The sequence below is a fragment of the Bombus vancouverensis genome, chromosome 2, assembly GCF_051014615.1.
Source record: "Bombus vancouverensis nearcticus chromosome 2, iyBomVanc1_principal, whole genome shotgun sequence".
Lineage (NCBI taxonomy): Eukaryota > Metazoa > Arthropoda > Insecta > Hymenoptera > Apidae > Bombus > Bombus vancouverensis.
Window position 1 is genome coordinate 2,971,130 of NC_134912.1, and position 25,755 is coordinate 2,996,884.

Sequence of the window (25,755 nt, forward strand, 5' to 3'; positions counted from 1 at the left end):
TACTAATTAATTATATTGAATTAAGTTGAAGTATAATATTTAGTACCACAATATCGTAAACCAATACTTTCAGCCAACGCTCAAACCGCGTTGGAACCACTCGTTCTCGTCCGATCACGAAAGTTAAGCAGCGCTGGGCACGGATAGTACTTAGATGGTTGACCGCTTGGGAATTCTGTGTAGTGTTGGCTTTTTTTTCATTTCTTAACGTTTTTTTACTTTCACTAATAATATATAATCACATACCACATTATTTAGTTAGTTAATAAGTTATAAAGTATAACGTTGCGTACACGTAATATCGAGCATAGAAAAATTAAGCTTTGGGAAAAGCTATCTCTTTGCAAGAAAAGATATGCTAGTATACATGTATACATGAATAAAATTTCCTGCCAGTCTAGCAACAATCTATCTCTATGAAAGAAACCCATCGATCATATTCGTTTTCTATATGTAAAGAGCGTGGAAACGAAATGGAAGGTAGTATCTGATACCCGTGGTGGACGTAGCTATTAAAAATCGGAACTGAATTTCCGCATGTAAACTAGACACGATTCGAGGAGAAAAAGCGTGGTGTTCGGTTAAACTTGGCAGATTATCAGAAATCGTGTTTTCGTGCGACGATAAAAAAATACAATGGATTTTTTTTTTTAGTAAAGAATGTATCAAATACCTGACTAAATCTATAAGGCTGATATATTAGAAAGTATAGATGGATAAAATCAGATGTAATAAAATTTACAAAAACTTTCAAAATAATCCAATAATGATTCAATAAAAAAACAGTTACAATTCAGAATCATTTAATTATTTTATTCGAATCGAATTTTTGTCATACTTGAAGTTTGATTAATTTGGAAGGACAATGGTGGTTAGATTAAACGGGAGACTTCGTTTACTCTGACACGGAAATCATCGAATTATCATGGGTCACAAACGTAATCGCATTGACATCGGTTTTCGCCAATAATCACGCTATAATTACTTTACGGAAAGCTAGGTTTGTTCGCGCGCGAAATATTTTATTAGTTTAAGCGTGTACGATAGATCGTTTAATTATGCATCGTAATTTACCTTACAATAGCTCGTTGCTCCACATCGTATGTACCCAATGAAACTTTTACCGATTTGCTCCCATTTAAGCCTCGATGCGGTCTATTTCATTAGAAGAATAACTTACGCGTAAAATATAATTAAAACCTTCTAAGACTGCTTGAAATAAAATTCGTCTTTCCTTTAACCTCGGCAATATCTACTTTTATATGGAATTTAAAACTGTCTTATATTTTCTAAAATAGAAGAGTTTCGTGAAAGATATCGCCGCTTATTAGATTTTCTTTTCTAAAGAGAAAGGTTTCTTGCGTGTTGCATAAGATTCAAAGCTTCGCAATAAACTCTACGTGCTTTTTCTCACAACGGGTTAAACGAGTCTAATTTTAAGAGGAAAATTTGCTCGCTTTTTAATTTATAGAAGATTTCAATGATACAGTTTGATACATCAATTTGCTCCACTGATTCTATTACCGAGTTTGTAATCATTTAACCTATTATTCGAAACATTTTAATTTAATTTTATGTATTATAAATTAACTGACTGAAATTCCGAAGAATTTCAAAGTTTTCGCAAAATATAGACGAACGCATAAAACATATGTATAATTAGAATTGAGAGAAAGTTTAAAAAATAATTGTGAAATATGTTTTTTAAAATAAAACGGAGTTAGTATCGAGATGAGGAACGAGAATTCATAAATCTGGTTGGTAACTTGTTACATACAGATATGGCGTTCATATATTTCAGTACTACAAAATACAAAACGACTTCAAGTTATGAGTTTCGTCATATTTGTTTAGCATACACATGCACTATATTATATTATTCATACGATTTTATATGCACGGGATAAACGTCAGAAAATTCAAAATTAATATCCACAGTTGTATATAAGCACTATAAACATCTAGTTCAAAAAGTATTTCTATCAAATCCGGTAATTATCGTTGAAAGTTATTTTGATTACGGTTTTTATAACGTGTTTCCAAACATTAAGCTTACTTTTCTTTGAAAAAGCGGAAGCATATGACTCAGAGTGGGAATTAATTGAATTTCGTAAAATTCATGAAATTAAGAAGCGCTTTTCGCAATTTTTATACTTTTAGATATTGCAAAATTCTTACATTTTAAAAGCAATTGAATTTTGCACCGGCGTTAATGGTATCGTTCCTGGTAGTAACGAACGCAAGCGCTGCTTAATCGCAAAATTGGAAAGCAGTTACGTCGATAAACGAGTGCTGAGAGTATGAAATTTGATAGACGAGCAGTTTGATGATTTATCGTTTGCATTAAATCGGACATTTAAATCGTATCGCGATAAATGTAGTTGCAGTAAAGTATTTGGGAACGATCTGTTCGTAAAATCTAGCAGTAAACATTTAAACCATTTAAACCATTTTTTTGAAATACGCAGTTTCTAATAATAAAAAGACTATAGCGAATAGAAAAAATATATTAAATATAGAAAAAATATGAAATAGAGAAATTGCAATTGTCAATTGTTTCAAACAATTCTAAGAGTAAAGAGTTAATATGTTTTTGTGATCCGGAAAAAATGATTTTATTATTACTTTATTCCATTCCTTTTTTTACTTCAGTAAAAAATAATATTCAACTTTAGCAACATTAAATGAGAGATATTAAACAGTGATAATTTTGAAAGTATGAGGTTCGTCGTTTTATACTGCGTACGGTTCTTTCAATTTTGTACATATATGTATATACGTATAATAAAATTATAACGATGATTATAAATATTCTTGAAATTAAGAAGCATATTTTAATGTTTTAAACGTTTCTAGCATTAAGAAATACATGATTTGAAACATTTTTCTACCGTGTCAAAAAATCTGAATTTGATCTACTTTTTGCTGTTGTCTTTTCATTTCTTCTTTCCTACTTAACACATATGAAACTTTTCACTAAATTTCCAGTGAATTTTTTCCCAAAACCAAATAGACGGTAGTTAAGTATAAGTTCTACTTTTGTCTGTCTTCGATCGGCATGACAATTTTATCGTTGATTGGTTCAAGCTTCGAAGAAAAAGTTCGGTCGGTGAAGATATATCTTCCCTTCGACTACATAAATCTGCAGGCAATGATTCCAGTTTCGGCTCACGTTCGCATAATTTTTCGTCGCGTCACGCGCTATCCGACCGAGCTTCCGCGTTAAAAAGTACGAAGCCGGACATCGTTTTTCCTCAAACATAAATTGGGAGAAAGGATATCGCTCGAGTGTGGAGAAATTTGGGAGAAATTCTTGAAATTTGAATGACGTGACCGCAATATAGTAAAAAATTTTAAAGCCGCCAAATACTGAACTGTTACTTGTTACAGTAATGTAATCTTTTTAATCTTACGAGAAAAATAATTCCATTTGTTATGTGAATTTAAACTTGGAAATTTACAATGATTCACGATAGATGTATACCTATACATTTTCAAGGGAACTAAGGTATTTTAAAGACAGAAGAAGAACATGATAAATATATACGTTTTTGATTTCCTGATTTTAATGTAAAGAATCAATTATATTTTACTATTACCTAATTTAGAATACATTTAGAATATCGTTTTTTCTGCAAGTTCGAAGCAATCACAGATTTATAGACCTAAGAAATAACGTAATATAGAACACTTTTGACACCTAAAATATTTATAGTTATATTATAATGTATCGAATATATATATGATGTATTATGAAACATTTATAGCGCTCAGTGTAGAGTAAACTAATGTAGAATGAATATTTCAATCTGTTATTGTCTCGCGTAATTTATTTTATCCGGAGAATATATGTTCAATGACTAAATTCTGCAGTCAATTTTATAACAAATTGTGACAAACGAGTTTTATTCAAATATGAATTAATTTCATGCAGCTTCCTTTCTCGGTCCCGCTCAACAAAAATCTCACTCCAAAAGTAAAGTCTAAAAATAAAGGACAGAAAAGATTATAAAATAAAATCTTCGTACGTTTAAATTCAACTACGTTAGATAGTGCCACATCAGTGAGAAAAGAAAAAGTACATCAGAACCATCAATAGCAGAGTGTGTTACGTTCATCCTTCGCCATCATAATTCTTTTCAAAGCTCCATTTACGACGTGGTACGAATGTAAATCGTCGAAAAATCGGTTCGATTTTTACAATTTACGAGCGAGCTTGACTTTCTAAAAATTTATCAGCGCGATATCGAAATTATAACGTTGCAATCTCTTTGATAGCGATTCTCTGTTTGTAACCTCGTTATCTCGTCCCGGATATCCGCTGATTCCTTTATGCAGCTCGAGGAATTTTATTTCATCGTAGCCCCCGTTATCCGGAAGCGACGTTCGCGATCATCAGCTTCGAACGTAATTAAAATCGTTTCGCGTTGCTCGACCGTCTGTGTACGTGTTCCCCGATAGCGGTAATCAATTTTTCGATATCACACGCGTATATTCGCGGCTACCTCGCTCGCGATGCCGCGACAAATCGATCCGGCCGCTTAATTATTCGCATCATTCGCGAGGGATATCGCTTTGCCTGTTGCCGATATTGTGAAAAATCGTGGGATCCCCCTTGAATTACTCGCAACACTGGATAACAAGAGGGAAAGTTGCGATTTTAACGGCTATTTAAGTTTCTTTGACTAGACTTTTGTTTGTTCGTGAGAGGAGAACATTGTTAGTCATTATTAAACTGGCAATGTTTATGCAAATATTGGATCGGTATATATGAAATATCGCTTTTTTTTCATTTTTATCCCGCTAATATCATTTATTAAGTATTTGTCTCTTTTTAATTATTAAGCATATTAAAGAAGCAGTTTACTGTGAATTACGTATATTTAATGTTATGAAGAGTTAAAATAAATATACGAAACTTCATTATCCAATCCGATCATACCATGCATAAGAAAAATAACAATTTTTATTATAATTAAGTTTCTGAAAATCAAAGTTGCAATTTGTGCGTATTTTATATAATTATTTAAAGTTTATGCATGTCAATTTTCCTGAAGTAGATCAACATTTTACAACGAAAATGGATCGACGTTATTTCACTTGAAACTGTACTTATTAACAAAATAGTCAAAAATTTGTTTTTCTGTAAAGTTCGCATTTTTATCATGATATCTAGGGAGAGAATGATGTTAAAACGAAGCTCGCTTCAGGGTCGATAGCACGTAATGGATAACATTGCTAATAATGAGAACGTAATGGTTTTAATGTCGTGCGTAATTTATCACGATAATTTATCATTTGTAGGAATATTTTCAAGAAAAAGGGCAATTTTTACTAAAGTGATTGATCGAAATTTGTCAAATTATTGTAGTAAATGTTATAATTGTTATAACACTGAATGATTCTGGAAATGGAAATGTTCTGAATGGTTTTAATCGCATTCTGTAATAATTGTGTTATGAGAATAAATTCGAATACTTATTTAATACTATTAATAATAGATTTATTCTCAACGCAGTAATTTGTTTTCTCAGCAAACATTGTGTAAATAAGAGATAATGATATATTTGATAATTGTACGATATTTATTTGCTGTGAAATATCCTGTTTACTTGTTAAAAGATATAACAGGAGAGGAAGAAATATGAAATTGCTGGATTAACTATCTCTTAATTACCACAGTTATTCATTTATCGATAATAATGAGTCTCTCATTTTAACTTGTTAGTTAAACAAGAGATAATAATTTCCTTATTCATAGATTTCTTATTCTTTTTAATGTTGTGAATGCTTTAAACTTTAAATGTGGTATTTCATCTTTGTTGCAAATAAATCATATCATATTTATATTTGAAAGAATTTTAAAATCTGATTGATCGGAAATTGATATATTTGTATCACATTCTAATTCTAAGGTGATAGAAATTATAGAGATTATAGAAATTTCTAGCTAAAGAACGAACCGTTTAACAGGCTAATGAAAGTCAGCTTTTCTCTTTTTTATCCATATAAGTGCTATTCGTTTGATACCAGCTTCGATACTAACAAGTCAATTGTAAGTTTCGTATCAAAGTAATGAGTTCTCCGTTGGGAATCAGCACATGTCTGGATTCGAAATTCCGAAGTTTCTAACAAACTCTACAAATCGTAAACAGTTCCATTTATTTTTATCCTCTCGAAAACTTGTACTCTTTGGGTTTGTTCGAAAACTTGTACTATTTGGGTTTGTTCGAAAACTTGTGAACTGCGTACACGTTGTAGCAAAATCACAGTGAGCTAGCAATTGGACTACAATGGCTGCTAGGAAGCAAATATATCGTAAATATACCGTAGCCTATTTTCCAAGCGGTAACGGCTAAACACACACGCGAGAAATCAGATTTTTTCTTTTTTTAACACGACATGTGAATATTTCCGTTCTATTAAAAAGCTGGGTTTTCACACTGTAGTTTTCGATTTTTACTAAATAGAATCTTCCTGCTTTAATCTTCCTTACAATTTTGTTAATCACAAATGTTCAAAATTTACAATATTCCTTCCTATTCTTCCTTTCTTCTATTATATAAAGAATATATATATGTCGGGTTATCGTTAGAATTTAGGACGCGTAACAATTCTTCATTTGAATTAGCCATCGTTTTGTACAACAGGGATTATATTTACGGGTACAAAAAAAATGACTTTTATAAAGTTTAACGAACAACTGTGGTGTTTAGACACGCAGGATGCAATTGACAGTGTTCTTGGGTTCGATAACAAATCCACGGTCAACGGTATAACTCTTTACTAAGCGTAGAATATTTTTTAAGCACAAAATACGATTGCTGGGACGCTCGGTATAAACTGTTCGATGTGTAACTTCCCAAGGCGATCGCACGAATAACAGACTGATGAAAATTTTCCTCTCTTTACAATTGCGTTCGTTTGTTGAATACTCGTTAGAAGCATCGAGAAATTTCCAATCGCCGTTGCTAGGCAGTTTCTGTCTGGAGTTTGATTATTAATACAACGTGTGTCCCATTATATTGGCACCTCCGAGGTAAAATCACACGTGGCTAGGCCCGTTCTTGAGGCCGTATGCCGCCACAACCACATTTCTAGGGAGAACCATACAACCACTCCACACCTCCGTCAAAACGTTCATCCCGTGATCCTGGCTACGTTCGGTGACCAGTTGTGTTGCCTCGAGGCCAATCTCACTATCACAAATTTCGAATAATTACAATTAGATTGAATGACAACAATTGCTTAATTACGGCTATGATAGAATCTAGGCTAAAGTATTAGAGGATTTTCCCAAAATTTCAAAGGAAAAGCTCCGGTTTCCTTTCATCTCCGACATATATATACATAAATACAGGCCTTGAACAAATCTAATCTCAAGTCAGACCTTTAATAATTCTCCTCCATGCAACGTGATTCTTCGAAGATCAATTATTTCAATTACCTACTTATTACATGATATGATTATTTTCCGAAAATATTTCAACAATTCCTGACGCAATTGTATATGTACATAATATTTAATATATTATTACGGGATGAATTCCATCATACTTATCATTCGATACTAGATTTAAAAAAGTGGAAAAAAGGATATTCATTCCGATCTTTTACTTTTACCAGGTGCATGGAACGAAAACTAACTGAAACAATTCGAAGCATCCACTAGACGTACGTATCTCTGAAAACTCTTCGCGAGCCGATTAATTTTGTTTGCTCTCAGGTGCCCGATTACGAAATTGCATTCCAACGGCCTAATTTCATTGGCTTGCGTTCGCGAGGTGGCAACAAATTAATTACGATCGCGTTGAAACCGCGACAAGCATCGGGCGGCCTGATAAAGTCCGCTGAAAATTCGCGTGCCGCGAGCAAAACATAGCAAGAGTAAGGGCGAAAGAGAAAGGGCTGAAGTTTAAAAAGGAAAAAAGAAACAGTGAGATGTTTGCTGAAATCATGGCGCGACCTGTAATCTCTGTAATGGCCTCGTTATTCGTTGGAACCGTGAAATATAATTTCTCGCAATAAATCGTGACATACGTGTCGGACGATGATAGGTAAAAAGGTTATTATCGTATAAATATTTCTGTTATGTATTTTTCACATTCCGAAAATAATGAATTGGCAAAATGAGTTGCTGATATCATTTTATTGAAGAATCGTTTGATAAGCTTTTAATCGTTTAATTGTCGTTTACTTCATTTTAATATATAGAGTGTAACAAGGTTTTAATAGGGTCTAATAGCAACCACCATCCTGAGTATCTGTGAGAGCACGAGAAGAGAGAAATTTTTCGAATAAAAATTGCATAGCACAAAATGGCTTGTCGTGTTGTTATATCGACTCTTTTGCAAGTGAAATTGCTTAGAGGATATGAAAGTATTTCTCTTTTTTAATGATATACCATGTTTTTCTAACTGTATCTATCTAAGCATTGGAAGATGATTAAAATCGGAAGGTGACTATGGTATTCAGTTTCTTTTTCTTCAAGAGAGAACTTGAAGGAAACAAACTTAGGACATAACTTTATTTCAATAATTGAAAAAATATAAGGAATTTGCACTCGTAAATCCAGTGGCACTTCGAAGCTAACTCAATTTACTTCGAGGGCGTGCTAAGGTAAATTAATCGAGATTGCGAACGTTAACGATGTCCGAAGTGGGATAATAAAAATTACCAAAGAACGAAATTAATGATCGTACACCTTTCAACGGTTCAATAATGATACTTCAGCCACGGACAATCTGTTTCCCTTCTTGGATTCTTCGAAAAACGGAGAATTCTTTCGGAATTCTACTCGTATCTCACTAAAGATCTAGACTCGACGTATCATTAATTGTTTTCTCTTTATTTTTGATTAATTAAGACGTCGATAAAAGTAAAATATCACGTCGACAAACTCGATGCAATCTCTTGGGAATACGTTTCTTTGAATGTATAGTAAAAATACGTATGCAAATGGCTCGCGATTCCATTCATGCCACCGCTTGCACATGTGTCGATGAACATTAAAAAGGCAGTGCAGCCATGCGACTGTATATTTCAAACCGTATTTCACGTTTCGGAATAAATCTCGTTGTTTCGATGCGGCATTGTTTCAAAGCACATCGTATTTTGCTATGGTTTTATCAATGTACGGTTGTTTAGGTTTATACGACGGAAGGAAAAACGCAGCGCAGTTAAAATCCGTTGAAACATCGTTCCGCGTGGAAAATATGTAAACGGCGAAACGTTTTTAATGACTTCTTTGTTGTTAGAGTTCGTCATTTTAAAATATATTTTTGTTCCTTAAATTCGGAAGAACGCAGCTTCTTCTTTACTAATTCATATTGTTGAAATTTTGAAGCTCGAAATTTTTTCTTTTTTCTTAGTATACCTTTGTTAAAGAATCATTATTCTACAGAGGCACAAGTAAATTAAGAAATTAATAATTTTATTTGCTCATTTACAATTAGTTACAACTTCAAGGAAATTTCATTTATTTTAACTAAGGGGGAATGTATAATTAGAATAAGCAATACTTGACTAGAGGTCATCAACTTCTCTAATTAAAAAAGTTGACCAACTCTTTTACATGCACTGTCTACAAGCATTGAAAACATTTAAAATGTTGAAATATTTAATAGCATAACGTAATATTATAACAGAATATTAAATATTAAAAGCATTTAATATTTAATTCTATGTAGAACATTTAGTTAAAAGTACGAAAAATTGTATAAAATTAGTAACATCTACTTGAAAGTATTACAAATTCTAGAGTTAAAAATTGGAAGTTCGAGATAATAATCGTTTTATATCGGAAATAAAATTAGATAAGTTAAAAGCATGTGCTTTCTGGACAGCTGTGAAATTCATTATTAAGTCAATAGTCTGGCAATTAGGAAGAAGAATTGGGCTAACTTATAGCCAACTATTGCAATGGCTCGATAAGATTGCGCCTATAATTGAATTTCTGTACTTTTCCATTATTCTCCGAATCTATTGAAGTAATCTTGCTAGAAATCCAAGAAGGAGGCAATAATAGATTTCTCGTTGCACGATCCGTTTCGCAACTGATGACCGAGATTATTCTAGTTGAAATCGAAAACATTTCGCCAGGGAACGATGATACCGAGCATTATTACGCCCTTTGTGGAAAGGTGGAAACACTAAAAAATTCCTGACAGGAACAATTATCCATCGAATGGAATTTTTCATCGAATTCCGATTTTTTTAATCGTACCACTGATGGATTGAAATTTTTTGACGGAATTCGGTTTAAAGTGAAAAAGAACGTTACATGGGTTTACTTTTAATACATTTTGGAAGGCGTAGTTCCTTTTTAAACGAATTTCCTGATATTATTGGAAGTAAAATACTGGAAATAAAATACTGGAAGAAATATCGAAATACCATGAAGTTTATGATGAAATATTAAATTAGTATGAATTTTGTAGCAGGTTACGAAAACATAAAAATACTGCAGATTTTTAGCGTGAAATTTTATGAAATAAAGGTTCCTTTGTAAATCACAATTTTTTGAAATATTCCATATTCCATTTTATTTCTATTATACATTTTATTTTTTATACCTTTCAATAACATGCCACTTATTATTTTTTACAGTGTTACTAAAAATAAGAAAGCTACGAGAATGTTTTATGAATAATACTGTTTGCTAATAAAGTTGTGAAAAAATATAAAAAATATGTAGGTATAAAGGTAGTCCATAAAAGATCTATTATAAAAAGTTCAACGTCATAATTAAAATAAAATAAAAAGTAAAGAATGTGACATTGATTGACGTAATAAGTCAGCCTTTATCTCTTTTGGCATTTTTATACAAACTATGCATTTTCTTTTGTACATGCATAAAAATATATATGTGTATAATTTCTCTTTCTTTGTTTCTCAGATAAATTTACCTGACTGCGGTTTTTAAATAGATTTTACTGTGAAAATTAAGCTAAAATTTGCACGTTCGGTTTTTATTATTATTATTATTCTGAATGTTTATGTTAATTAAAGGAAAGCATTTGAGAGTAGATCCCGCCTGTTTTTAAAATACTGTAAAATTCGTTGTTCGAGGAATTTATGAATAGAAATGTAAATTAGTGGTAAAATATTCCGAAGGTATAACTTTATAATATAATTTGCAATTCATTTATTCAACTGACATATTCCCGGTTTGACTTTTCACCCTTTTTATTTAAACAAATCTTTTTTATTTTTTGTATTTTTTATTCCAGCGTGACAAAATAAACGGGTTATTTTAAACTGGAAGAAATCAAATTTCAAGTATTTTATTAGTAAAACAATTTTTTTGCCCACAAATAGAGAAAATGTGAAAAAATTCGGAATAGAAGGTTAAAAATATAAAGTTATAAATGCACAAAGCTATATATTTGGAGGAAAATGTGTGCAAGTCTGAATTACTTTTATAGTAACAAAAACAATATACAGGTACCTTTTGCGATAGAAAACATATCTATCAGTACCTCGTAAATATAGAAAATCATTAAGAACTTGAACAAATTGTTCTAATTTCTCACTGTGGCAATCGTGACAAAATATTTCATTTTCTATTAAAAATATATTAAACTGCTATATGTATAAGGATTTCTAATATTAAATAATTTAATTTCTTTCGAAATATATTTTATATAGATATGTATCTAGCCGTTGGATCCGGCAGCAAGGCAGTTGTCTTATTCAATAGGATAACAGCGATAAAATTTTTATTTCCGTGTAAATATGATTACTTATACACAAAAAGACCTCTAACATTTAATAACACGATCCCTTCTTAGCTATTATATTTAATATAATCTTCAACGATATATAGTTCTATTTAATAAAACAACTGCGATAAAATTTGTATTTTTTATTAAAAAAGATACATATCTCTAATATTAAATGATCCAATTTTTTGTGATTAGAACATTTACCTGTATGTTCTGACAGTAGGGTAGAAAGAGATGTATTTTACGAAGCGAGCAAAAATAAATCACACGGTGAACATATTATTTATTTTCAATCGATTAGGTTTCAGCATATGCACGGATTTTGCGTTATTTGTTTCAAAAATGAACAGCTCGATTGGCAAGCCGCGATTCAGCGTAAATCAATTGAAACGGATTTATTTTCAGGACGTATCGATGCGAGCGTTTAATTACGTTAATGAATCGATGGTTTTCTTTCCTCCATCCAGCTCATTGTCTTTTTTCCTTCTTTTTTTCATTCGTTTATTTGCATCAGTAGCAAACAATTCATTGCACGACGATACTTTTTCCGACCTAGATTGTTGCGTGCTTAATTGATTGAAAAATATCGGTACAATGGATACAGATTTTAACGATTTTCGACGATGCAATTATAAAACATATCGTCTTTGCATCAAAGTTTTTCGTATTTATTAATAAATTATTCATAAGGTACTAATAAGTAAGCATTTATGGAACGTAGATGTTTACGAATTTATGGCAAATTTCAAAGTGTAAAAATATACAGAATTTTCACTTATAATTTGGCTAATATTTTTGGATTTTGTGGGTTTCTAGTAAAATATCGTTAATTTTATTCGATATTTATGAAACTCGCGCCTATTCTCTCTTCGTTTATCATTTTTAATCATTAACATCGAAATATCGACAAAAGCTGGACGGTGAACTGTACAAACAAAATCTTCACGAAACTTACGAATTTTCGACACGTGAAATATCTGTCTCGATTTAATCACCCTACTTTGAACTTTGCAGTTTCGTTCGCATTTTGGAGCAACTTCTAATTGTAAGCCGTCAATTCATTGTTATTATCGAATTGCGTCCTGTGTTGCGAAATACTTCCATAACTTGCCTAAGAAGTTTTGAAACCTGATAAAACGAACATATTATTATTAATTCTTGTTGATTAATAATTGATTTACAATGTTAAGTTTCAATTACTTAATGCATACGTCGATCGTAGATGCAGTAACAATAATAACGAAGTAGGGGGATGCAAAAGTAGACAAGGGGAGGGGAGAAAGTTGTGTCTTGTGTGATTTATTGCTTTTCACAGCTTAAAGCAATGACCGGTATTTTTGCTTCAACACGATGGTGCGAATTGCCTTCGGTTTATCATGATGAATATTAATAGGTGGGATTTTTATATTACAATCGCTGGATATATCTGTCCCGTCGCTCTTCCGAAACATTGTTATCAAGTCATAAGACTATGGAAATTTGATTGACTGCAAGAGTTATTCATCGAAGCACTAGAATTTTTATTTACGTTATTGCATATCACTGTTTGGAAGTCTTTAGAACACATCAATCCTCGTGGGAAACATTATTAATTCTTTACTGGAACAGTAATAAATCAAAATTTTCCGATCCCTACTGTTATAAATAAATAATAAGAAGTCGCACAAGAGATCGTGTAATTCTTGTAAATAACACTATCTGACTCTTATGAATACATTGTTCAATCAATGTTTTCCTAAGAATGTAGGAATATTGTATCATACATTAATTCAGTAATACCTTGGAAAAGACTAATGCGCAAGAGATGAAGAAAATAGCTAGACTTTCGTAAAATTTACATGATAGTATATCATAGCTGTTCTCACATGATCAAAGCTCTTCTTTTCTTCTCCTATAAATAAATTAATTAACACGTTGATTGTCACAGTGGTTATCTGAAACCCACGTTTTACCAAACTTTTTAGAATGATTAAAACAAGATATACTTCAAAGACTAACAAATTTTCATATATAACACTCATCTGGTAGACTCATAACACAAATTTCATCCTTTCGAAATCCTCTTCTCTAACCAAAGAAAAGAAGACATATCATACTTCAACTACTTACTCTATCGATTTCATTTGAGAGCCACATCAAAATTCAGCAAAAAGTTCGCCCGTTCCGTTTCACACTGTTTTCCATCCCAATCGGTCAGAACGTAATCGCATCAGGTACGACGGTAATTTCCAAAATTTATGACCCTGTAAAGAAACTTGTGTTCCGATCGATCAATAGCTCTCTTGATCGAATTTCACAACTATCTCCATTTTGGTATGCAACCAGCCATAACTTCGATCCGTGGCTTTTTCTCTCAACGCGACCTCGAGTTTGAATCGCGATTTTCATAGGACGATGGGGAAAAGAGCGCGTTTTTACCGGCGTGAAATCCAATCTGGATATATTGGCAACGGCCCAAAGGTGAGTAAACGAGACAGGACGGATTGGAATTCCAACGAAACCGAATAAACAAATGGCGCACCGTGTGGCTGTGGGGTCTTCACATCTGTAGAGTTCACCGCGGTGGAAGTAATCGAAGCATTCGGTAGACCGGTAGAATTAATGGTACTTGCGGCAAACCGGAGTAGAAACTTTATGGAACGACGTCGTTTAGAACGAATCGTAACTCAAAGAAGATTACAGGGAATATTCGGTGGTATTAGGTTCTTTGCGTCAGGCACCGGTGTGGCCCCCGGAAGAAGCGCGCTATGTAAATTTCTGCCGCTTTAGTGGAACGTTCCATTTATGAGTGATTTATACGGATTGAATTTGTTCTCACGGTTTTATAAGTACATAGAGAATTTGGAAAAATTCCAGCTTTTAACTTTTAGCTATAGAATAAAATTATTAATTAATTTCATCCTTTAACCGTTGTTCATTAATATGCGTCATAGGACGTTCCGAAGCGAGGATGCCTCATATCGTTGTTTTGCTACAGAGGATTAACACAGCACGACGCACAAAATGTAATAAACAAAGCAATATCGCTGCTACGTGCAACCGTCAACCGGAGACAAGTTCATACATTCCGGTAACCCCTCTCCCCCCCGCCCTCCGACCAGTATAAATAGACGACCATGCTCTCTAGACGTCGTCAGTCCAGTGAGTCGTCGAGATTATCAGTCGAGCAAATAAGTATAACGAATCAATCTAGCAAATCAGCATAACAATAAGTATCAGTATCGAGTATCTTTGTAACTAATAGCATCGAGCGAGCAACACTTACGATTAACTCTGTATTCTACATTTAAAAATATCTGTAAATATATTTGACGAAATCAACTCGTCTCGTTATTATTTTAACCAACAACACGTCTCACCCTCCACCATAAATAGATTGGGGATTTTTATTAGAATTTGGAGGAAATGACACAATTTTTGAATATGTATAAGGATAAATGATGTGTATGTGCGCGTTGATGAGAGAATGAAAGAATATGGGAAGAACGAATGCGGATGGATGGCTGAGTCGGTTAGTTAATAAAAAAAAGCGAACACGTATCACGTAATGGCTAAGATACTTCCCATTTATTTTATTTCATTAAATTTTACTTTACTGTTATGTGTTTCTCATTCCTCATTCAACGTCCCATCTAATACTTATTTTTTTATGGACACAATTACTAAAAATTGTAACGAATACTCTACCTTGGATATTTTACATATTTCGTATATTCTGTACATTTTTGTACTTTGAAATTTTGACAAGAAGAATAGAAATGCGCAGTCTAATCGTGGGATTTAAAGTTATTTCTTCTCATCTTGGTAGTTGTAAGGTTATTCAATTTTGTGTCTATTATGTTGAGATACCTTTGTATAAGATTTTACGAATGTCTAGGTTGAGTATATTGGTTGGCAAAGATAATTTGTCCTTCGACACTATTTGGCTTCATTAGGAAGAAGAACGAAGGGATTTTATGGATTAGAGGAGAAAAACGAAGACGACAGCCTGTCGCACGAGAAAAGGGAAAGTGGACGTATTGCCCAAAAACAGCAGGATAAAGGGGCTATTTTTATAAAGTATAAGGCACAAAGAGTATATTGTCGTAATAAAAAGACACGAAGATTACGTCAAAAGATATTCATATACTTTAAAGGTGATTTGTGAAACCATAAATAAAGTTGGTACGAAAAAATAGTTAGTTTAAATCATTATGTCTCTATCAATTTTCTCACTATAGATTTTATTTTATTTTTAGATTACTAGATTATATCACTGTAGAGTAAAATAGTAAACATTTTAAATATTTCACTAAATATTATGAAAGTAATTTTTGAGCTATTTTTTTCTTTATGGATTATGTCGTTACACGTATAGAAAATATTTTGCATAAATAAACGTAACGTGATCAGATACTTTTATGACCAACTGCGTATGAACAAAAATGCTAGCAGTGTCGTACCTATATTTTTAAATTGAAGCCCATTTCCCAAACATGAGTTACCGTAATGAAATATTGAATACTTCTAAATTATTCAACTGATAGACATATTTTATGTAACTACCCATTCAGGAGAAGGTTGGTAAGACAGTGATGCCCATTGATTTTACGTTCAGCTACGATAGCATTCAACTTTATAGGAGAAATAAATAGTAGAACTTTATTTATTGCTCTGGACATTCAATAGTACCCGTGTTTCAAAACATCGATACCGGTAAACATACAGAGTGACCTTTTATATTATGTATCTTATTGAAGAGGCAGCGGTGCCTTAAGAATGCATGCTGGTGAAACATTCTTACTGTCAGGGTTTATCGGTCGTATTTCAGTCTTACGACGTTTACTTTTCTGATGCAAAATGCAAGAATAACAGTATTATTCATGTATTAGCCGATTTCTCGATATATTTTGTACAGGAGGTTATTTTTATTTCTATGTAGTTATTTTCCTGCTTTTGCTCCAATTTCAGAGAACTATACTTTATCCTGGAGATAAACTTAACTCCTTTTTAGCGAAACATACGTATATATTTCTTGGAAATTTCTCCTTATGTAACGTAATGTTTTTTTGTATATAGTACAAATAGAAATCTATTAAACGGTACTCTATATAACTAATTTTAATTATAGTTTTTGTCCAATCGATCAAATATTTTATTTAATTGTACAAAAATCAATTCTCTGTTTCCAGTTTTACCAAAGATTACGAATATATTAAGATTCGTTCTAGCATGAATGCGATGTCGTCTTCGTTTAAATTGAGTATCGATTCGCCAGGAGAATTCCGATTTCGCCAGCATGAAGAAGCATCTTGCTCTTTCCTCATCCTGCTTAAGATCTCGTCGACCATGTCGTTTTTGATATATGACACGGAACAGGCAGATTTTGGACCTACGAGAAACTTCGACTCACGGACGAAGAATATTCATTTTAACCCTTATCAATTCACGGTCCAACATTCGCTTTTGCCTCCGTATTTTCTGCCTCATGGTTAAATAATCAGATTTGCAATAGCGCGTGTAATCACGGTGCAACAAATTCGAGAGGATTAAATTCTAAGTCGTGCTAGATGTCGTGTTATACAGATTTAATTTGTTCTATATTTGTTTACCTATTACGTTATAATTATTACTTGACTTTCAATATCTATATCTATTTTTTATTTTAAACAAGAATATAACGTAGATATAATAAGAGTATAATATAATAATATAATGATTATATTCCAAATTTGATTCATTATCTTTAGACTGATCTAATAATATTATATTACAACCAATTGTGAATGACTATAACCTCTATCTATATATTTTGTATAATATAATATAATTGATTCTAAAGTATACATATATCATATATACGTTATATATATAAGGCAAATTTTGAAAATAATATAGATGTAATTAAACTTCGGATTTTAACGCATTTTTATATTTTTATGAACATGACTAAAAAATTGAATTTAAATAGAAATTCTTTTCATCTACAACATATTATGAATACTTTGTTCTGGACATTTTATACTTTCGTGCATATAATATCCATTGTGTGCATTTTTGTATGTATAAGTCTTGCAGAAATACGTAAAATTCCACATGGTATAATAGTCTACATACTTTTCAATCATACTTAATCAGTATGGTTTCTAAACAATACGTATCAAGCATTTATTTGCTCATTCTTCCACACCCTCAAACATAAAAAAGGCCAATCATCTTTTCTTTTATTGAATTCACCTATGAACCCGTTTAACCTTTTCGTGCTTCATTCACAAAGGAATTTTACTGTTCGAAAAAGGGGACCTTCGTTTGAATGTGTTTGAGGTGACAGAATCGTAGAAGTCCGCTTTCAATCATTTCACCAGAGTACAAAGTTCTTGTTGACTTCAATGACTTTTACGACTTTCATTTTGTCTCGACGCTTTGTATAGAACGTAAAGATCCTCCACATTGACTTTGCAAGCGTCATAGTTATTATTCTTTCGCTCTCTCTCTCTCTATCTCTCTCTCCCCTTCTTATCTCTCTCTCTTTCTTTCTCTCTCTGTGCACGAATCGCTTTCGATGGAGTAGAGACCTGTGCTTTTTCCCTCTCGAGGGAGAACCTGCAAGAAAAGGGCACACAAGAAAGCTATCTTCCAGAAACGCTTCTTCCAAGCTGCTTCTTGAATAAGAGAGCCCTTTGATTCTGAGAGAGGTCGAGATACTTGTGTCGGGCGTTCCTTGATCGGTAATTACGGGAATTCGATTTTCAGCCATTTGTGAGCTGGATTTTAACAGACACCATCAGACTAGTTGAAATGGGCGATTTATAATTTTTCATAGATATTTCATATACTAATCCCACTTTAATCGCGTGTTGGATTTTAATATTAAAACTACCATAGTCAAAATAACTAATTTTTAATTATAATTAAACTATCTGAAATAAATGTAAATACTATCGATTATAAAATTAGCAATTAATAACAAAATTAGCAGAAGAGTTAATATATGTATGTATAACTAAGAAATGATTTCAAATTTCTCATCTTCATCTTGCAGAATTTTTTAAAAGAATTTTCTAAGATAGTAAATACTGGCGTGAATTTTAGGTGTAGAGCAAGACTAAAGTCGTAAAGTTAACAGCTGTAGTGGTTCGTTTTCGAAGATTACTTCTTTTTTCTCCTCCTTTACATAGCCGTTATATCGTCTGAGTATATTATTAATTTTCAAACTTTTTGTCTTACGTGATCTACATCCTTTCGATCTACATTATTTTCTCTTTAGAAGCTTTGTGGTAACTTTATGTAATATGTACCAAAGTATAATATTACATCATTATTTACTGTGTAATATAATATACCATTATATACATTTTTATATACAGGGCGCACAAAAAGGTCGTGAAAAAATTGTAGAAGCATCTACTACTCAACAAAACAAGCAAAAGAGTCTTAAGAAGACGAGTCCAAAAACTATTAGTTTCGCGGTTACGAGATGTTTAGTGCACAGCTGATTTGTTAAATAAATTTCAACGTGTGCGCACTTCTATGAGAAAATGTGTCGATGTGTGTGTTGGAATGAACAGAGGTCATATCAAACATATCTAAACTTCCGTACGTTCGCGGGGAGACGCGATCTCGAAGAAGCGCGCCAACGGCAGTCGTAAATTCCCATTACGATTTGACTAATCGACGCCACGAATCGTTCGATCCCTTATTTCTTGTGGGATAAGGGTGGTTGATTGAATATAACGCTGCTATTAACAGGTTATTATATATTTGAATGATCCAACAACTTCAGTGTGATACAAGATTGCGTATTTGAAATGACAACTAAGAGTGAGTAAGACCTGAGACTCCTTTCGTGTTGACGACCCTGTTTAAGCCGGCTGATTGGAGAGGGTCGGTAAGTTCCTTTCTGAGAGACAGTACTTCTTTCTTCGTGTCCGCTTCAGTGAGGGCGTCATCGACGTAGAAATCTCGTTGTAAAACCGATGACGCTCGTGGGAATCGATGTCCCTCGTCGTCTGCCAACTGTTTGAGGCACCGTAGAGCCAGGTATGAAGCTGCCGATAACCTGAACGTCACGGTGTTAAGCTGGTAGGTTTCGATTTCCCCATTCTCGTTGCGCCATACGATTTTTTTTATAGTGTCGGTCCTCTGGTCGCACTAGGAATTGCCTGTACATTTTCTCAATATTCCCAGTGAGTACATACTAGTGAAGGCGGAATCTAAGAAGGATATCGAACAGATCCTCTTGTAGTTTGATACCTGTATGGAGTGTATCGTTGCTCGCCGCTGATCCGTCGAATACGACACGAAGTTTGGTTGTTTCCCTCGATGCCTTGATTACGCCGTGGTGTAGTAGATAATACCCGCTACCGTCGGCGTTGTCGGTACTGATTCTTGACATGTGTCCCCGATCCAGGTAGTCTTGTAATACCGCTCGATAATCGGCTTCAAAGCGTTTGTCGCGTGGGAATCGGCGGTTGAGTGATGCGAGTCGTTTCATCGCTAGCGCTTTGGAGGATCCAAGCGATGGGAGCTGATCGTTAAATGGGAGGGTGACGATGTATCGACCTTCGCTGGTGCGTCGGGCGTGAGCTCTGAAGTATTCTTCGCATCGTCGATCTGCTTCTGAGATGTGTTGCAGAGCCGTTGTGGATGCGTAGAATGTGTTTGTCGCGGTTTGGGAAGCTGGACTTCCCCCGATTACCCAGCCGAATCGTGTTTTTTGCAAACGCAGTTCCGACTCGTCCGGTTGTGTCAGATTAATTGTCCGACGCACATCGACGCAAGTGTTGCACCCGAGCTTAATAAGACATCGATCGGGGCTGGCAAGTGAAATCGTGGATCGGGTAGCTTGATATTTCCGGGTATATCAAGTGTCGAGCGTTCGATGTGTTGGCTTGGGATCAGAGTCGATATGGCCGGGATATGAACGTTAATGTGCGTTTGTATTTGCCGTCAGTGGAAGTAATCGTTGCCGTTATGTATCGCCTTGATGTCGTCGTTAATGTATCGAGAACTCAAAACTTCATAGCTTCCTCATAATTTGTGTTGTTAAGGGGTAACGCATCTAGGTAATTCGTCGCGTCTCCTTGGAGAGCGGACCGTAGATAATGAAATTTCTGTACGTCCGTGAGGAGGAGGTTCTGATCTACAGTTGAGCAAAAGGTGTCGTAAAATGTGCTCCATTTTTCGAAGTTTCCGACGAAAGTGGGGAGTCGGAGATTTGATAATTTAGTCGCTATTGGATTGGATGACTCACCGCTGGGGAGATTTATAGGTGTCGACCGGTTCGATGGTTGCTTAGCCAGTATCAGCTCCTTCAATCGAGCTCCCAGGGACATGTAGGTGTCTAACGTCTTTTCTTCTAACGTGGGGTCTCCTTCGCCGTGGTCATCTAGATCCTCTTGGGCGAGTCGGAATCGTCTCCACTCTTCCTCGAGTTGGACTTGATAAGTTTCCAAGAGGCAAATGTTATTCTTGCCAGTTTGTTGATACTGATTAACTCTCTATGGACTTGATGGTGCCGATATACTTATCGCGTTTCTGTCGCATGATGCTGACTTTTGACGTGGTCGGCATGATTTGTAGTTTAGACCGACTTAAGTGGTTGGAACCTTCTATTGGTTGATTGTTCAGCTACGTCGGGACGCTGCCTGGTTGCGTGCCTCGAGCAATGAGTTATACCTCTTCGAAGGTGACGTTCCTGACGTCACTGATTTCGATGGAGTGATACACTTCCGCTATATGGTTCGATATGAACACGTGGCATTGTGTGGTCACTGGTAAGTGTACCTTTCACTGGCACATGACCCGGCTCGAAGGATCATGAACTTCCGTACGTTCGCGGCAAGACGCGAGGGACAGAGGCCTACGACCGTACACGGAACGCTCCGCATCGTATCGACAGGTATCCACCGCCACATCGAAGACAACGCGCAACATCTACACGGGCTTGACAACAATCGGCTGACGCTGACGCAAAGAAGAAACGTTATCGCTGGTAAGGGGGTACTGTGGCGGCACTCAACAGCAAATTCCACCACTCGACCCTAACTAGTGGATGACGGCACCGCAGTGGTTAGCGCCTTAGGTTACGAACGTTCGGGACCCGGGTTCGAATCCCGGCGACCAGAGTCCGATTTTTCTTTCACGCATCTAAATTAGAAGAAAAACAGCAGCGACATCTACAACCAGTAGCTCTACAATTATCACGGATAATACACCTCATTTACATTATACATATTACACGAAATTACCACACAATTCGTAAATGAATTTATACAGTGTGCCCGTTTTACCTGGAAATACGTAAATATCTAAAAAATTATAGATGATACAAAAAAAAATAGTTGAGACAAATGTTATACGACCTCGAGGGAGACATATCATGACGATATTCATTTTACCTTGCAATGACCTTGATAAGCTCTGTTAAAGTAATGCTTGTACTTTTAAATCGAAATTATATTTCCTTATTGCATATTTTTGTAGCCGATATCAAAGCAATATTAAAACGCTTCGTACTTTTACTTTCTGCATAAATTACTATCGAGGCGTTAAATCTCAAAATAAATATTTTGTATTTTATAAGTATTTTATATTATGTCTTTTTATGTAGAATGACGTAGAACGACGAGATTTAATGTATGAAGAAAAAAGTATGGATTCCATTTAAAAAGACAGCGCAACTGCAAAAAGCACATACATTTTTGCGCTTGCGAAAGAAGTATCATCGTGAATATGTAGTTCACTTCGAACTATTCATCCTTTTTCTCTTTCAATCTTTCCTCATACTTATCGTTTATGAGAAAAACGTTGGATGGTAAATCCATGAATACCTTGTATATAAACCATAAGAGAGGCAAAGGGAGAGATAGAGAGAGAGAGAGAGAGAAAGAGAGAGAGAGGGAGAGGGAGAGGGAGGGAGGGGGAGAGAGAGGGAGGGGGAGAGAGAGGGAGGGGGAGAGAGGGGGAGGGGGAGAGAGAGAAAGAGAGAGAGAGGGAGGGAGGGGGGGAGAGAGAAAGAGAAAGAGAGAGAGAGAAAGAGAGAGAGAGGGAGAGGGAGAGGGTGGGAGGGGGGAGAGAGAGGGAGGGGGAGAGAGAGGGAGGGGGAGAGAGAGAGAGAGTGAATTTTTACGAACATATTAACAAAATTCATTCTTAATCGTCATTAATTATTAATGAGAAATATTCATTTGGAAATTAGTAATAAAGCTTCCACTGAAATTAACGTTTTTTATGAGGATTATTACTGTGAACAGGGAATGAAGTCTCGAGACTGATGCACGAAAATATTCGTGAGCAACTACGCTGCTCGCAACTAGGTTTAAATCAATTTGCACGCAATTAGAGTTTGGAAATTAGAAGGTTCTTCAATTTTATCGCTTTCTACGTTTCCCCCTCAATTTTATATTAATTGCAAGAGACGAATTTTACGAGTATTCGATGTTTCTTCATTTTTAATAGCCTGTCATTATTAAGATTTGTTCATTGATTTTATTATTAAATAAAGTATACGTCTTCACAAGTTAATGAATTAAGGATAAAGTAGATTTGATTGTAACACGTTTTTGTTAATTGATAATATTTATCTATGGTAATTTAGTTCGATTTATTAAAATTTAAAGTAAAGTTATAAATGAAAATTAAAACTAAATGAGAAATCGAACTAAAATTTTCTTTTATTTTTTTTGTTACATTAATTTTTAATTGAAGGAATCTATCACATTTGCAAAAAACAATGATGATATATAACAATATTAAACAAATGTTTTACTATCCGAAAATAAACGATTGTTATAAATACCTCGCTTATGTTTTCTTTGATACCTCTCCAAAACGTATATCGTATCTTTACAATTTTTAAGAGAACATTCACCAAACGAGGGAAGAAATACATACGTTTTCCTGCAGGTGAAAGGATTTTTCACTTCGCCATGTAATACGGAGCTTTGCGATACGTATTATCCCGTAACTCTACGTCAACATGAGAATGCATTTTTCTAAAGTTCATTTCCCGTTATCTCTCTGTTCACTATCCTGAAAGATTCTTCCGCCTCTCTCTTTCGTCGGAAACATCGCATAGAAGAAACGAGCTGTTGATGGGGTTGTGGCAAGAGGGCGGTCTTTAGAATGTTGAGAGTGCTCTTCCGAATAATATTTTTCTTTCTTTTTCCTCTGATTCCTTTTGTTGTTTTCACTTTCTTCCTTTGTTAATGAAACTGTGCACCAATAAACGTGTTCGGTTGCATTGCATCAACTGTGAGGAAATAATATTGAGTTTCTTGTTAAACGATGAATAACGCGGCTGTTAAAATGTTTTGTCGATTGATGCGATTAATAACGAAATGGAGTTAAGCAAGTTAAACAGGAGACTAATAAATTTGGAGCATTTAAAGTGGGAGAAACAAGAGAAACAATTTGACTGGACAAATATGTCTTTTCTCAATTTTGTGTTGCTTAATGTGTTTTAATTATCGTTTAAATATACGCAAACCCACTGTTTATTTTATATTGTTCTCCGTAGTTATTATCAGTATTATTTACAGTATATAATATGTTGTAGAGCTGTTCATATCTAAACTAATAGGGAGAAAAAAACATCTGAATAATGAAATTTTTTTAGAATAGGGCGATGATCTTTCAGGTATTAAATTTGGTTTACTTCAATACAGAAAAAAGATAATTTTTCAAATATTTTCAATACTCAGGAACACGTAAAGTGTGAAAGTTTACATCCTGAAGACTGTTTGTGTAGATAAAAACATGGCCGGGTATATTATTCTGAAAGCTTTCGTATGTAAATTGTAACAAAATACAATACTAAAATAAATAAATTTAATATAAAATATTATATAAATTTTCATATTGTTGTTACCATGGGTTAATTATCCATGTATGTTACTTATGTTACAAGTTACAGGTTCTAGGTTTTACTTTTATGGTGTAAGAGTAACTTGAGTTTAAGACGATTGATTGTATGTAAAAACTACAATGTATGGATGGAGAGAAAAGTATCTATATAAACTTCCATTTTCGCGATTTTAATACCCAAGATTTTTTAAGATTAACTTCAGGACAAAGAAATATATGAACATGATCTATCACTTTCGATATCCCGTGACTCTCAGCTAAAATATTTTTCCATGCCTTTCATATTTTTTTAAGTATTCAACCATTTCCATTTAAATCGGACGCGAAAGAAAAAGCAAAACATTCGTACGAAATATTCGTGACACTTCAACTCGTTGATCGCTAAAAATTTATTCACATGTAGTGTAGATTGATCAGTATTGATACGTATGAACATCCGAGTTTTCCTCGGAGGACCGTATATTTTCCCAGATTATTTCGAATCGCAAACGAAAGCTCGAACTGGTTCCCAGTTCCTAGCAGAGTTATCCCGTTTCTTTTGACACGCGGTATCCAATTTTATATCGGAAAATGAGGTATAAAAGGCGAGAAAGGAAGCAGGTTTGATCGTATATCGAGCTGAAAATTTCATGAATATCGAGTTTGTCCTCGCGGAAATTGAATACTCGATGAAGAGCTTCGTCTTGTAATTGAAAATTAATATTAGCCTATGATCAAAAAGTGTCTTCTACAATACCAGGATCCTTCAAAGTAACATAGTAATCATTTACTTCGCACTATACAAAATATAGGGATAACTAGAGGAAACATCGGACGGTATTTTTAATCAATCTACATTTTAGTCGTTTATGTTCCATTTACATATTATCATTGCATGCAAGCTTATAATATATTATATATTAATATAGTGAGATAGCGACAATTATTATGCTTCTGATGAACCTTCTTGCTTATACATTGGTATAAAATAAAATAGGCAACCATGCCTTGGAGAAATATCTATAAAAATATGTAAAAGCAATATTTAATAACCGTTTCTTTGTTATCATAACATTTACGGAGATGAATAAAATGAACAAATAAATTAATTAGGTATATTCCAATAGCAAAGTGTTTTCCTGTATAATTATTCGATTGTGACATAAATTAAAAGTTTTATAAAAGTTTCTGATATTGTATTAAT

General features: G+C 34.0%; 1 protein-coding gene and 1 non-coding gene across 2 annotated transcripts in view; one reads left to right on the forward strand and one right to left on the reverse strand.

Annotated features, from left to right (window-relative positions):
• Positions 1-25,755, reverse strand: part of 5-HT7 (5-hydroxytryptamine receptor 7) — a 222,511-nt gene that overhangs the window by 42,750 nt on the left and 154,006 nt on the right. The window lies entirely within an intron of this gene.
• LOC117159859 (5S ribosomal RNA) lies at positions 73-191 on the forward strand. The gene has a single exon (XR_004464649.1). It is a non-coding gene; the product is annotated as a 5S ribosomal RNA (ribosomal RNA).